Source organism: Gymnodraco acuticeps, unplaced genomic scaffold, assembly GCF_902827175.1.
Source record: "Gymnodraco acuticeps unplaced genomic scaffold, fGymAcu1.1, whole genome shotgun sequence".
Classification (NCBI taxonomy): Eukaryota; Metazoa; Chordata; class Actinopteri; order Perciformes; family Bathydraconidae; genus Gymnodraco; species Gymnodraco acuticeps.
In genome coordinates this window covers 383,049-392,985 of record NW_022990707.1, presented here as the reverse complement: position 1 = coordinate 392,985, position 9,937 = coordinate 383,049, and the positions used below count along the sequence as shown (strand labels likewise).

Below are 9,937 nucleotides of genomic sequence, written 5' to 3'. Positions count from 1 at the left end.
TGTTTTAAAGTTAATTAATACTTGTAGGTACAGTACAGAGCCATTCAGTAGTTTAACATCTTGTGAAAGTCGTTAAAAAACTGTTCAGTAAACTTGCATTTCACAATAAAGTAAGATCTTATTTCCTATATCAAGATTATTATATTATTATTATAAATATTGGTTTTTTAACTATACTTTATCTTGTGAATTTCGCCCAGGGATCAATACAGTTGTGTTTAACTCTTTATAATGATATTATATTTTTGTATTATAATTTGTTTTTATTCATGTGTTATAACAACTACCCAAAATACTCTCAATAATGTTTAAATACAGTATGCTGTGGTGGAAAACCTTGCATTTATAGTCAGATAAATTGTGAGGACAGACAAGAATAATTTGGCAGTCATTTGTCAGACAAAACTATTTATTATAAATTGTATTACTCAGTGCAACAGCCAGTCTCTGCTTGGGTTCTATGGCAGCTCTGAAATGTGTGGATTGTCTGGTCAGTTCAGGGCCCAGGAGGGACAGAAGTTCATCCATCTGCTCTGCACTCATCCGAAAATATTGGTGATGTCGTTGGCTGTCCAGCCTCAGCTCAGCCACGAGGTGATGAAAATCACCTTGTTGTCTCCTTTGCTGGTTGAGGGGGTGCACCCATAACCGGCTCCTTCTCCTCCCCCCATCCCCCCGTAGTCTTTCAAGTAGGAGAATACATGCCAGCGTTCTCCTCCGGTTTACAGGCACTGTAAATGATATATATATAGAATAATTATGATGATGAATGCATATTTTTTTACCACTAAAATACAGCAACACATCTTTGATTCATGTAGTTTATAACTGGAATATTACAATTATTATTAACTGTGTCTGTAGTCTACAACACAACAAAATAGGAAATAACAACAATAAACACGATTTAAACAGACACAAACATAAACCATTTAACTACGTATAGCCTACTTACTTGTAGAAGTACAAATGTCCAGGAAATATTCCAAAATCAACAACAACTGCGAGGCTGCACACACGACGCTCCGCTTCCGCAACGTTTTGAAACGCGTCTGGTGTGTGTTGTCGCAGGAGGAGGTCGCAGCGTGGCGCAGCCGCGACGTAACGCGGCGCAGACGCTCCTGGTGTGTTTTGGGGGTTAGACGACGGGGAAAGCGTAGTGGCGCGCTTGCCCATCAAAAAGCACACCTGACGGCTTCTTCCGTGACTTATCCACGCATCAGATGTCATGGCCCTCCCGCTGCACGCCATCCGAGGGTTCGGTGGATTCACCCTGTCTTTCCGGAGCTGCGGCCTCTGCTGGGCCCGCTGGCAGCTCCTCCTGCCCGACTGACTACTCCCGGTCCGCGCGGCGTTCAACACGCACATCTTCGTCAGCTGAGACGCACTACACCTTCGGCCAGCCCTGAGAGAAAACTCTGCATGGCTTTGCTAAATGCTAGGTCAATAGCAAACAAGACGTTCCTGTTAAACGACTTCTTCACCTCTCATGATCTGGATTTAATGTTCCTGACGGAGACCTGGGTCCACACCGGCGAGTATGTACCGTTTTCTGAACTTCTTCCTCCCGACTGTACTTTCTTCAGCTCCCCCCGTACCACCGGCCGTGGTGGGGGTATAGCTTCAGTGTTTAGAGCTAATCTCCAATGCTGTTTGCTTCACCCAGTAACTAGCTATGCTAGCTTCGAGTTGCAGCTTTTTGAATTAAACCTAGCCTCGCCTATACTCTGCGCAGTCGTGTATCGTCCGCCAAAGTACAATAATGATTTTATAACTGACTTTTCTGAATTTCTGTCCGGGATCATGGTGAAATATGATCGTGTTTTGATCTGCGGAGACTTTAATGTCCATGTGTGCTGCGAGTCCAAACCTCTGGTTAGGGATTTTTTAAACCTCCTCGACTCTTTCGGTCTCATTCAGTCTGTGGCTGGCCCAACACATGATAAAGGACACACCTTAGACTTAGTATTATCGTTTGGATTGTCTATCTCTGTGGATGAAATCTGTGCAGGAACCATAGACTGTATATATAAATGGACGTAGGGTCCGTGACGTCACCCATAGGATTCTGCAGAGTTGCCGTGAAGCCCTTAGTAGGCGGAGTCGGCCACTAACTGCTCGACAGTGACGTCAGAGTTCAACTCCCGCCTGTTTCAGCCCGCTCCAAATAAGGGCAAAGAGGCGGAGCCGAGGCGGGACCTGCTGCCACCGAGCTGAAAGTTCCAGAGCTAGCTGAAGCTACCAAGCTAAGCTAACATGCTCCCCATCTGCTCCCCGTCGCATTTTACGTTTCTAAGGTAAGCGGACATGAAACTATAAATAATAATCAGTTATTGAGTTTTTAGCATAATACTTCAGAATCTTAAAACCCCTTAAAGGGCCCATTGCATGCTTTTCCGGTTATTACCCGTCTCCTTGTGTGTTATGAAGGTGTCCATGCATGTAAACAGTCTGCAAAGTCAAAACCCCTCAAAGTACACCCTGTAGGGAGTAAAACTCTAACACAGAAAAGACCTCCCCCAAAAGCCTCGTTGGAGATTTCTCAGTTTCCATTGTTTACTTCCTGCCCCGCGTGACGTAGCTGCACCGCGTGACGTCACTTCCTCTGCCAGCCGACCATATTAAGTGTCGTAAAACCTGCTTCTTTTCAAAGCTCTATCCAGTCATGTTGCCTGTCTTGTGTGGAGAAATCCACAATGTTTGCAGTACCGAAGGCAGAACCACGACGAAGTCAGTGGTTGACATTCCTTTTTAACACTGTTCCAGCTGATTTACCAGCCGGTACTGTTGTGTGTGCGCGGCATTTCACGGACCAAAGCTTTAAAAACTTAACAATGTTTAGCTTCGGACTTGCAAAGCTGATATTGGAGGACGATGCTGTTCCTACTTTGTTTGTACCAGCGAGAGATTCGGGTACACAACCTGTAAGTATTCATTGTGGTTTGTGTATTTATTCTGTTTAAAACAAACAATGTATCTACCACGACTGTGTAAATGCTATGCTAATGCTATGCTACCGAGGTAAACACGAGGGCTAACGAGCATTCCCAGACCTCAACACCGATGTTAGCACATGGCCTTACATGTATCTCATAGCAGGAGAATGTCTGCAAACACAAACAAAATAATCAGACAGTATACTCCGGGTGATTTAACCGTACGGTCAGTAATTACAGTTGCCGTTCGTGTATTCTACCGAGCTACCATTAATAAGCTAAGCTAGAAGCTCTAACCTAGAGATGTTATGAAAAACATTGTTTTCATGCCAGCTACAATGAATGACCGAACGTAACAGACTAACTGTATAATATTGCAATTGTAAGATGTTCTTGCTAAGCCTAGACTAGCTGTTAAACTGCATATTAGGTTAGCATATGTGTGGAATTTCCACCACACCCTTGAATGTTGTCCATCACAGCACGTCATTTCCACACTATGGCTTGAATATTAACTTATGCATGTGCTTTTTTTTTTATCAGGTTTGTCCAAGAAACTTCTGAAACTTACACAGAACAAGGACTGTGACACGATGTTGAAGAGGTGGCTGCGCAGCATAAAAAACCATGTCTACTGGAGTGCAACGAGCACAACCTCAGGGCCGGAGAAGGTGACAAGGTGGACGTCACTGGTCAACCACCTACAAAACGTTCACGTGCATGATGACCCCCTGTTCCCCAAGTGCACACATCCTGTAGGAGCCGCAAGCGATGCAAATAAACCTTACCTAAAAGGTGGTAAGTTCAATATGTCACTTCCTTCATAAGATCAACAATATAGAATGTAAATATAACATTGTTGTTATGGCAAATTATTGTTGTAATGTTCTAATGTGCTGGTGATTTACCTAATGTCTTTGTCATTTTACTCAAGGCTCAATAACACTCGCCAGAGTTGAAACGATACTCACCAACAAGAGAGTTCTCAAAGATGTGCTAAAGCTAAGCCATCACTACCAGACTTCATCCCTGGAGTCCTTCCACAACTTAATTCTGCGTTTTACCCCAAAAAATGTGGTTTTCCCCTTCATTGGAATGTTGTGCAGGTAATACACTGTATACTTTATTCTGTAGCATCTTATAACACAGTCACTGTTTAGTGGCATGAGGGTTTTATTCTGTCATAACACAAAGTCTCATTTTATTTTGCTATTCTATAGGTTGTGTCTAGCAGCAATGCATCACAACGAGAATGCTGGGTGTGACCAAGCGACAACTGCTGCAGGAAAACTTCAAATTGGCTTATCCAAAATCAAAGAGGGGAGAGTGTACGGTCAAGCCTGTTAAGAACGACCCTACATACAGTAAGTTGTGAAATATTTGTTTTTATTTTTATTATTATTAACAACTTACATTTCAAATGATTAAAGATACAATGAACAATAAAAGTATTACATCAAATACAAAAAGTGAATAACAATAACAAATTATTTATACAATGCTTTCTTTTTCAGTCTATGTGGATGAGCTGACGAGGCTTGTGTTTCACACAGTCTTTCTGGACCCTACACCCTTTGTGGACGAGCTGAAACTAATCCATGTCCCAGAGGACCTGTCAACTCAATTTGACAGGCTCCCCAAGGAGGAAATGATTGTCAGCCGTTTCTCCCGTTTCCCCCCAAAGGAGGTCGAAATCCTACATATTGTCCAGCCAGATCTGGAAACTCCTGGCGGATCCGGAGCACAACACACGACGGAATCACCACTCTGATGCCTCGCCCTAAATATCCCCAGCACCAGCTTACAAAGCTATCGAAAACGCCTATCAGGAGAGGAATGGATGATGTAGTGTATAAATATACATTCACACATTTTGTACATTTGTAAAAATAAAGTTTGATGGAAATACTTAGTAGCCTTTCTTTCCTGAATTATTTGCTCCTATAACATATCATTCATATATAGCAAACCATGATTTGATTTCTCATCAAACGGTAGTAGTTTATTACAGGTAACAATAACTTACTCTTCTTCCTTTGTATTTGTCAAAGGTCCGAAACTGTATTTATAAATATTGTGGAGATTCTGCAGTGTGTATGGGTTCAAGCAGTTAGGCTCTAGTCCTGGGTGGTCAACCATGCAGTTAATGGGTTCTGGAACTTGCAGCATGCGTGTTACAACCTATGAAGGTAAGATGTGTTACAAAACACGTTTAGCAATTACACCAACTATGGGAAAGGTTTACAAAATAAACATTAAATTACTAAGGAAGTAATAAAAGTACATATAATAGTCTATTGACTTGAAAAATATGTATGTTGTATATCTTGGTATATGTGTGCTACTGTTGGTGTTTTCAGCTAGCTGCCGACATAATGTAACTAAGCTAGGCTACCTTTCTTATGCTATTGCAGCACACGTTTTCTCCGTCACTTGGCATCAAAGCGCAGTTTCCACAACGGCACCTAAATAACAACAGTTGTAGGTACATCTGAAATGTAAGATATATACTAGATAAAAACGTACCACAATGACACTGTTTGGTCTGCTCTAGTGAACGGCGAGGCAAGACACGCGATTTTGTCTATTCTAGGATCGAACGGAGGTTCGAAATTGTATGCTTCATACGCCATTGTATGCTATATGTAAGCTATCTATTTATCTATATAACTCTATCTATCTATCGATTCTCAAATCTAGTATTGCTATGTTGCTAAGTACCCGCTAAACCACTTTACGGCAGATGTCAACAGGGGCAGAGCCTCTCTGGTGGTTGACTAATCAGAACAGAGTGGCAGAGCTGACCAATCGGAGCACACTGGACGCACAGGAGGGTGGGGGCAGGAACTCCATCGAGCCGTTTAGCACAGGGAGTGAAAACTCATACTATACAGAGATAATGTATGAGAAACCAATCTGAGTTTGGAAAATTGCACAGTATTTTTCTATTGTAATATCCCTCAACAATGGTATTATGATCAGTAGAAAGGACCATGCAATGGGACCTTTAACGTTTGTATGTAATTGTGCTAAATTCAACACTGTAATCAAGCAAATATGAATATGTTTGCATGACATTAGTTATTTATATTTTGATATCACTTAACTATACGTTTAATACATTTAAGTCAAGCTAAGGTACATGTGATGGTAGCTAGTTAGTGCTCTTACCTGTGAGGCCTCCTCCAAACAGCATAATAACCAGACCATATCATTAAAACTAAGTACCAGTTCTAGATCCTTGACTTTAGACAAACAATTCAAAAGATAAAATGTATTTAAAGACCAATCTTTATTTGAATGTGCCTCTTAACCTGAGATATTAGTTATACAGTAATAGTATTGACAATCTAAAAAAACTGAGCAACTCAACAGTCAACTTTATGTTTCTTATTGTCTAAAGCATTTATTATTTTCATTTTCCCAATCTCATATTCAGTGTGGACGGATTGAGACAGCATGGTGTCTAGAGAGCTGCAGAGACTTCAGGGAGAAACCTCCGTGTGATGGACGTCCTGTCTGTTGGTGTGGAGAGGACTGAGGGTCTTTCCTCTGCGAGAAGGACTGAGGGTCTTTCCTCTGCGAGGAGGACCAGGGCTGATGAAGGAGCCCATACTGGGCAAAGCTGATACCAACTGCACAGGCCTAGTCTGTCACTTTATTTTACTAAATGTGTTTACTTATACATTTAATAGGTTTACACCTTCTGTCCATATGTGCTTTTGGTTCACACTTCAATAAATTGTATTTGCATTTGCACTCCTTTTGTCCATTATTCTTACTGAAAATGTTAGATTACACATTCACATCTGACTGAAGATTGGCCCCATTTATTTGTGACGTTGCAAAACAAGGTACATGTTGTGAAGCTCATAAAGTGAGGCAAATAGAAATAATCAGCTGATGGAGTGTAGATGTGGAAATAGCTGCATTCGATCAGCTGACTGTTTTTACAATAAAAGTAGTTTCTTAGTGAATGTCCTGTACTGGTCTTGAAATCTCATAACATCAGCTTTTAATGTTCCTCTTGGATGTTCTTCTTGACCCTCAGAGAAGGAGAAAATGTAGTGTCTTTCAGGCATGTCCTTTCCTAACAAAAATGACAGGAAACATAAAACATATTATTGCAGAACAAGTGTGTTATTTATGAAAGCGGTGTGTTTGTGTGTTTAGGGGCTGTAGATATAATTATTTTGTATGTGTAATGTTTTTTTTTTATTTCAACAGAGCTACAAAGACAATCAGATTATGAATGAACAGTATGAATTTCATCAACATTGAAATATATGTTATTATCAAAATAATATTGAACTGTTATAAAAACGTAGTGCAACTGTAGAAGCTTGCTCTGTTGTCTCACTGAAAGAATCACTTTTACCACGTTTTTTACAGACAATATTGAGAGATAAATAGTAGCAGTTCTCACTATGTATTAAATATCGTTGCCTTCAATACATTAAATTAGAAAGCTGACAAAGTCATATTGCTTGTTAACAATAACATCTAAATGTAACTTTTTGCATGGATAAAACCCTCAACTTAACTGATGTGTAGGTGATCTAGTATTTAGTATTGTTTAATGGAATGTATATCAGTGTATTCAAGTCAATACTTCATTCATTTAAACCAATATCTTTCTTGATTCTTTGTACAGTATGAAAAAAATAGTCTTTGTACCTGTGCTGAAGTTCACTGCTGTGAGGAGTCCAGTTCTGTCTCTCACTCTCTGGTCCAGCCTGTCTGCATCACCTGGACACCTTAAACAAACAAACATATATATATATATATAAAGTACCATGTGTACAAAAAATATAACTGATTCTCTTCTGTTGAACATGTTGGATTGTGTATTGTCCGAGTCAGGGGCCTTTTTATTTTACTGTAACTTTGGAAGTTGTGTTACCAATGCTTACTGTTTATTTGATACCCATTTGGTAATGCAATTAATAAAAACAACAAGGTTTGGGTTCGTTCTTCAGATGACTGTGACGTTAACGTGTAAGCTCAATAATGCTCCAGCTCAACCAACCATATTGTAATATCTAACTAATCATCTTGAAATATGACATTAATTGTAATATACACACATCTTATTGTGAGGTTGATTTCACATACACTATTTCGACGTTAGCTTGTCTACATACTTGAGCATAGCCAATTTAAATTAACCTTAGCGATGCATACAGTTCTACCTACATAATAAAATATCTCTCTAAGTTACAAGGATGACCTTATTTTATCAACCTCAAACAGAAGCCGTTTGTTCTACAGTATTATCCCACTTAACGCTTAACACTTGTCTATTTCGTTCTAACCTTTATATATACAGTCTATGATTGTAACTTATAGGCTACGATTAGCATCGTTAGCACCGATGTAGCTACCACTCGCTTACAACTAAACCAAGCCTTAACATTCATTACGTTGCCGATTAAAATCATTAACACATAAATAAGTACTCGAATTTCACTTACCGCCAAACCGCATTCATGCACCGTCTGTTTTAACCGCAGAGCGAGTCACAATAGTCCGATATATAAGCATGAAGAACAAACAACCACGGCCGGCTTCAAGTTGTGTTCCCTGGATGAACTGAGCAGGCAGATTCCCTTTAGCTTCACGGAGCAGGTAGCAGAGAGACAAGAAGCCAGGAATGGGACGGGGTCGGATGTGGGCGGGGTCGGACGGCCGACCCCTCCTCCGCCCCTCTCGTCACTTGACAGAGCCGTCACTCAATGTGACCACGCCCTAATTTATGCAAAAACGTTAAGACCTAATATAAATAAAAGGGTCGTGTTAGAAAACAATTCACTCACAGATCCATAATCATGAAGGTGGAACCTAACTATATTCATAATAATATGTATTGCATCCATGGGTAGAAATATGTTTTTTTCTGCTGTAAAGTTGGGCATTTTAACATGGGGGTCTATGGAAATTGCTCCTTTCTGCAGTCAGTCCCTATCGGCCAATATATGAACTGCAGTGTGTGGCACTTCCGTATTGGCGTCCCGGCTCTTCCCCAGAGTTTGCCGCTTGGTGAGAATACAAAAAAAAAGAAAAAAAAGGGAGTCGAGGTATGGAGAGGCGAAGTCACGCCCATCTACTTCCGGACCATGGGACCCCGGAAGCGAAAAATTTACATTGAATTCAATGGAGAGAGAACACGTATCTTTTGATCCCGTTTGAATTGTGCCACAAACTATGATGATATGATGTTTGTCAATCTTAAACAATCATTTCCATGTCAAAAAAGTCACATTTTGTCGTAAAACTGCTGAAATATAATACTATGAAAAATACGCTACTACAAAGACTACAAATCCCAAATCCCATTCTGGGTCGCGTAAGTGATGTCACAGGCATGCTCGGTGATTTATAATAAGACTCGTAATTAAAGCGAAGAAGAAGAAGATCTCATAACTGATTTATTCCCTCCAATAAATGATAGATCGCTAAAAATAAATTCACTTTTACAAGATGCCTGTGTGCTTTGTACCAGGTTGTAGTCATAAAAGTGATCATACCACTTGCTCCTTCTATCGATTCCCGTCTGATGAAAGGACCAGGAGTCGCTGGATCAGACATATCAGGTAATATCATAGGTAATATACATGTTGTGCATGGAACATAGTCAAGTTAGCTACCTAGCTAGTAGCGACGAGTAGCGAGCACGTTAGTTAGCATTACATTACTTAGCCTTGTCATTTTTAGTAGCCTTACCATGAAGTTATTATTTTATTACATGAAGTAAACCAAAATGTTAAACAGTAACCAAACATGATGGTATTTCGTGAAACTTTTGAAGAGTAGCCTACTGCGCCCTCCACCGGGTGCTAAGGAAGCAGTTCAGGGAGAGTCGAAGGCAGGCAGGGAGCTTTGCATGTCATTCTTCTGGACGTGTTTCATTGTGATGACAATCTGTTTGTTGGAAAGACAGTCGTTGTGTGCTTATTGAGAGAAAATTGTTAGAAGAGATCATTATTCAAAGTGTTGTTACT

General features: G+C 40.3%; 2 long non-coding RNA genes across 3 annotated transcripts; one reads left to right on the top strand and one right to left on the bottom strand.

The window, feature by feature from the left end:
- Positions 1-391: 391 nt before the first annotated feature.
- LOC117556298 lies at positions 392-1,051 on the bottom strand. The gene is made up of 2 exons (XR_004570530.1): positions 956-1,051; positions 392-731 (listed from the first exon to the last, which is right to left on the bottom strand). It is a non-coding gene; the product is annotated as an uncharacterized LOC117556298 (long non-coding RNA).
- Position 1,052: 1 nt separating this feature from the next.
- Positions 1,053-4,798, top strand: LOC117556297. Of its 2 annotated transcripts, none has more exons than XR_004570528.1 (5): positions 1,053-1,538; positions 3,480-3,734; positions 3,871-4,042; positions 4,157-4,300; positions 4,451-4,798. It is a non-coding gene; the product is annotated as an uncharacterized LOC117556297 (long non-coding RNA). The 2 variants fall into 2 exon arrangements; XR_004570529.1 differs by lacking the exon at positions 1,053-1,538 and adding an exon at positions 2,446-2,924.
- The last annotated feature ends 5,139 nt before the right edge of the window (positions 4,799-9,937 follow it).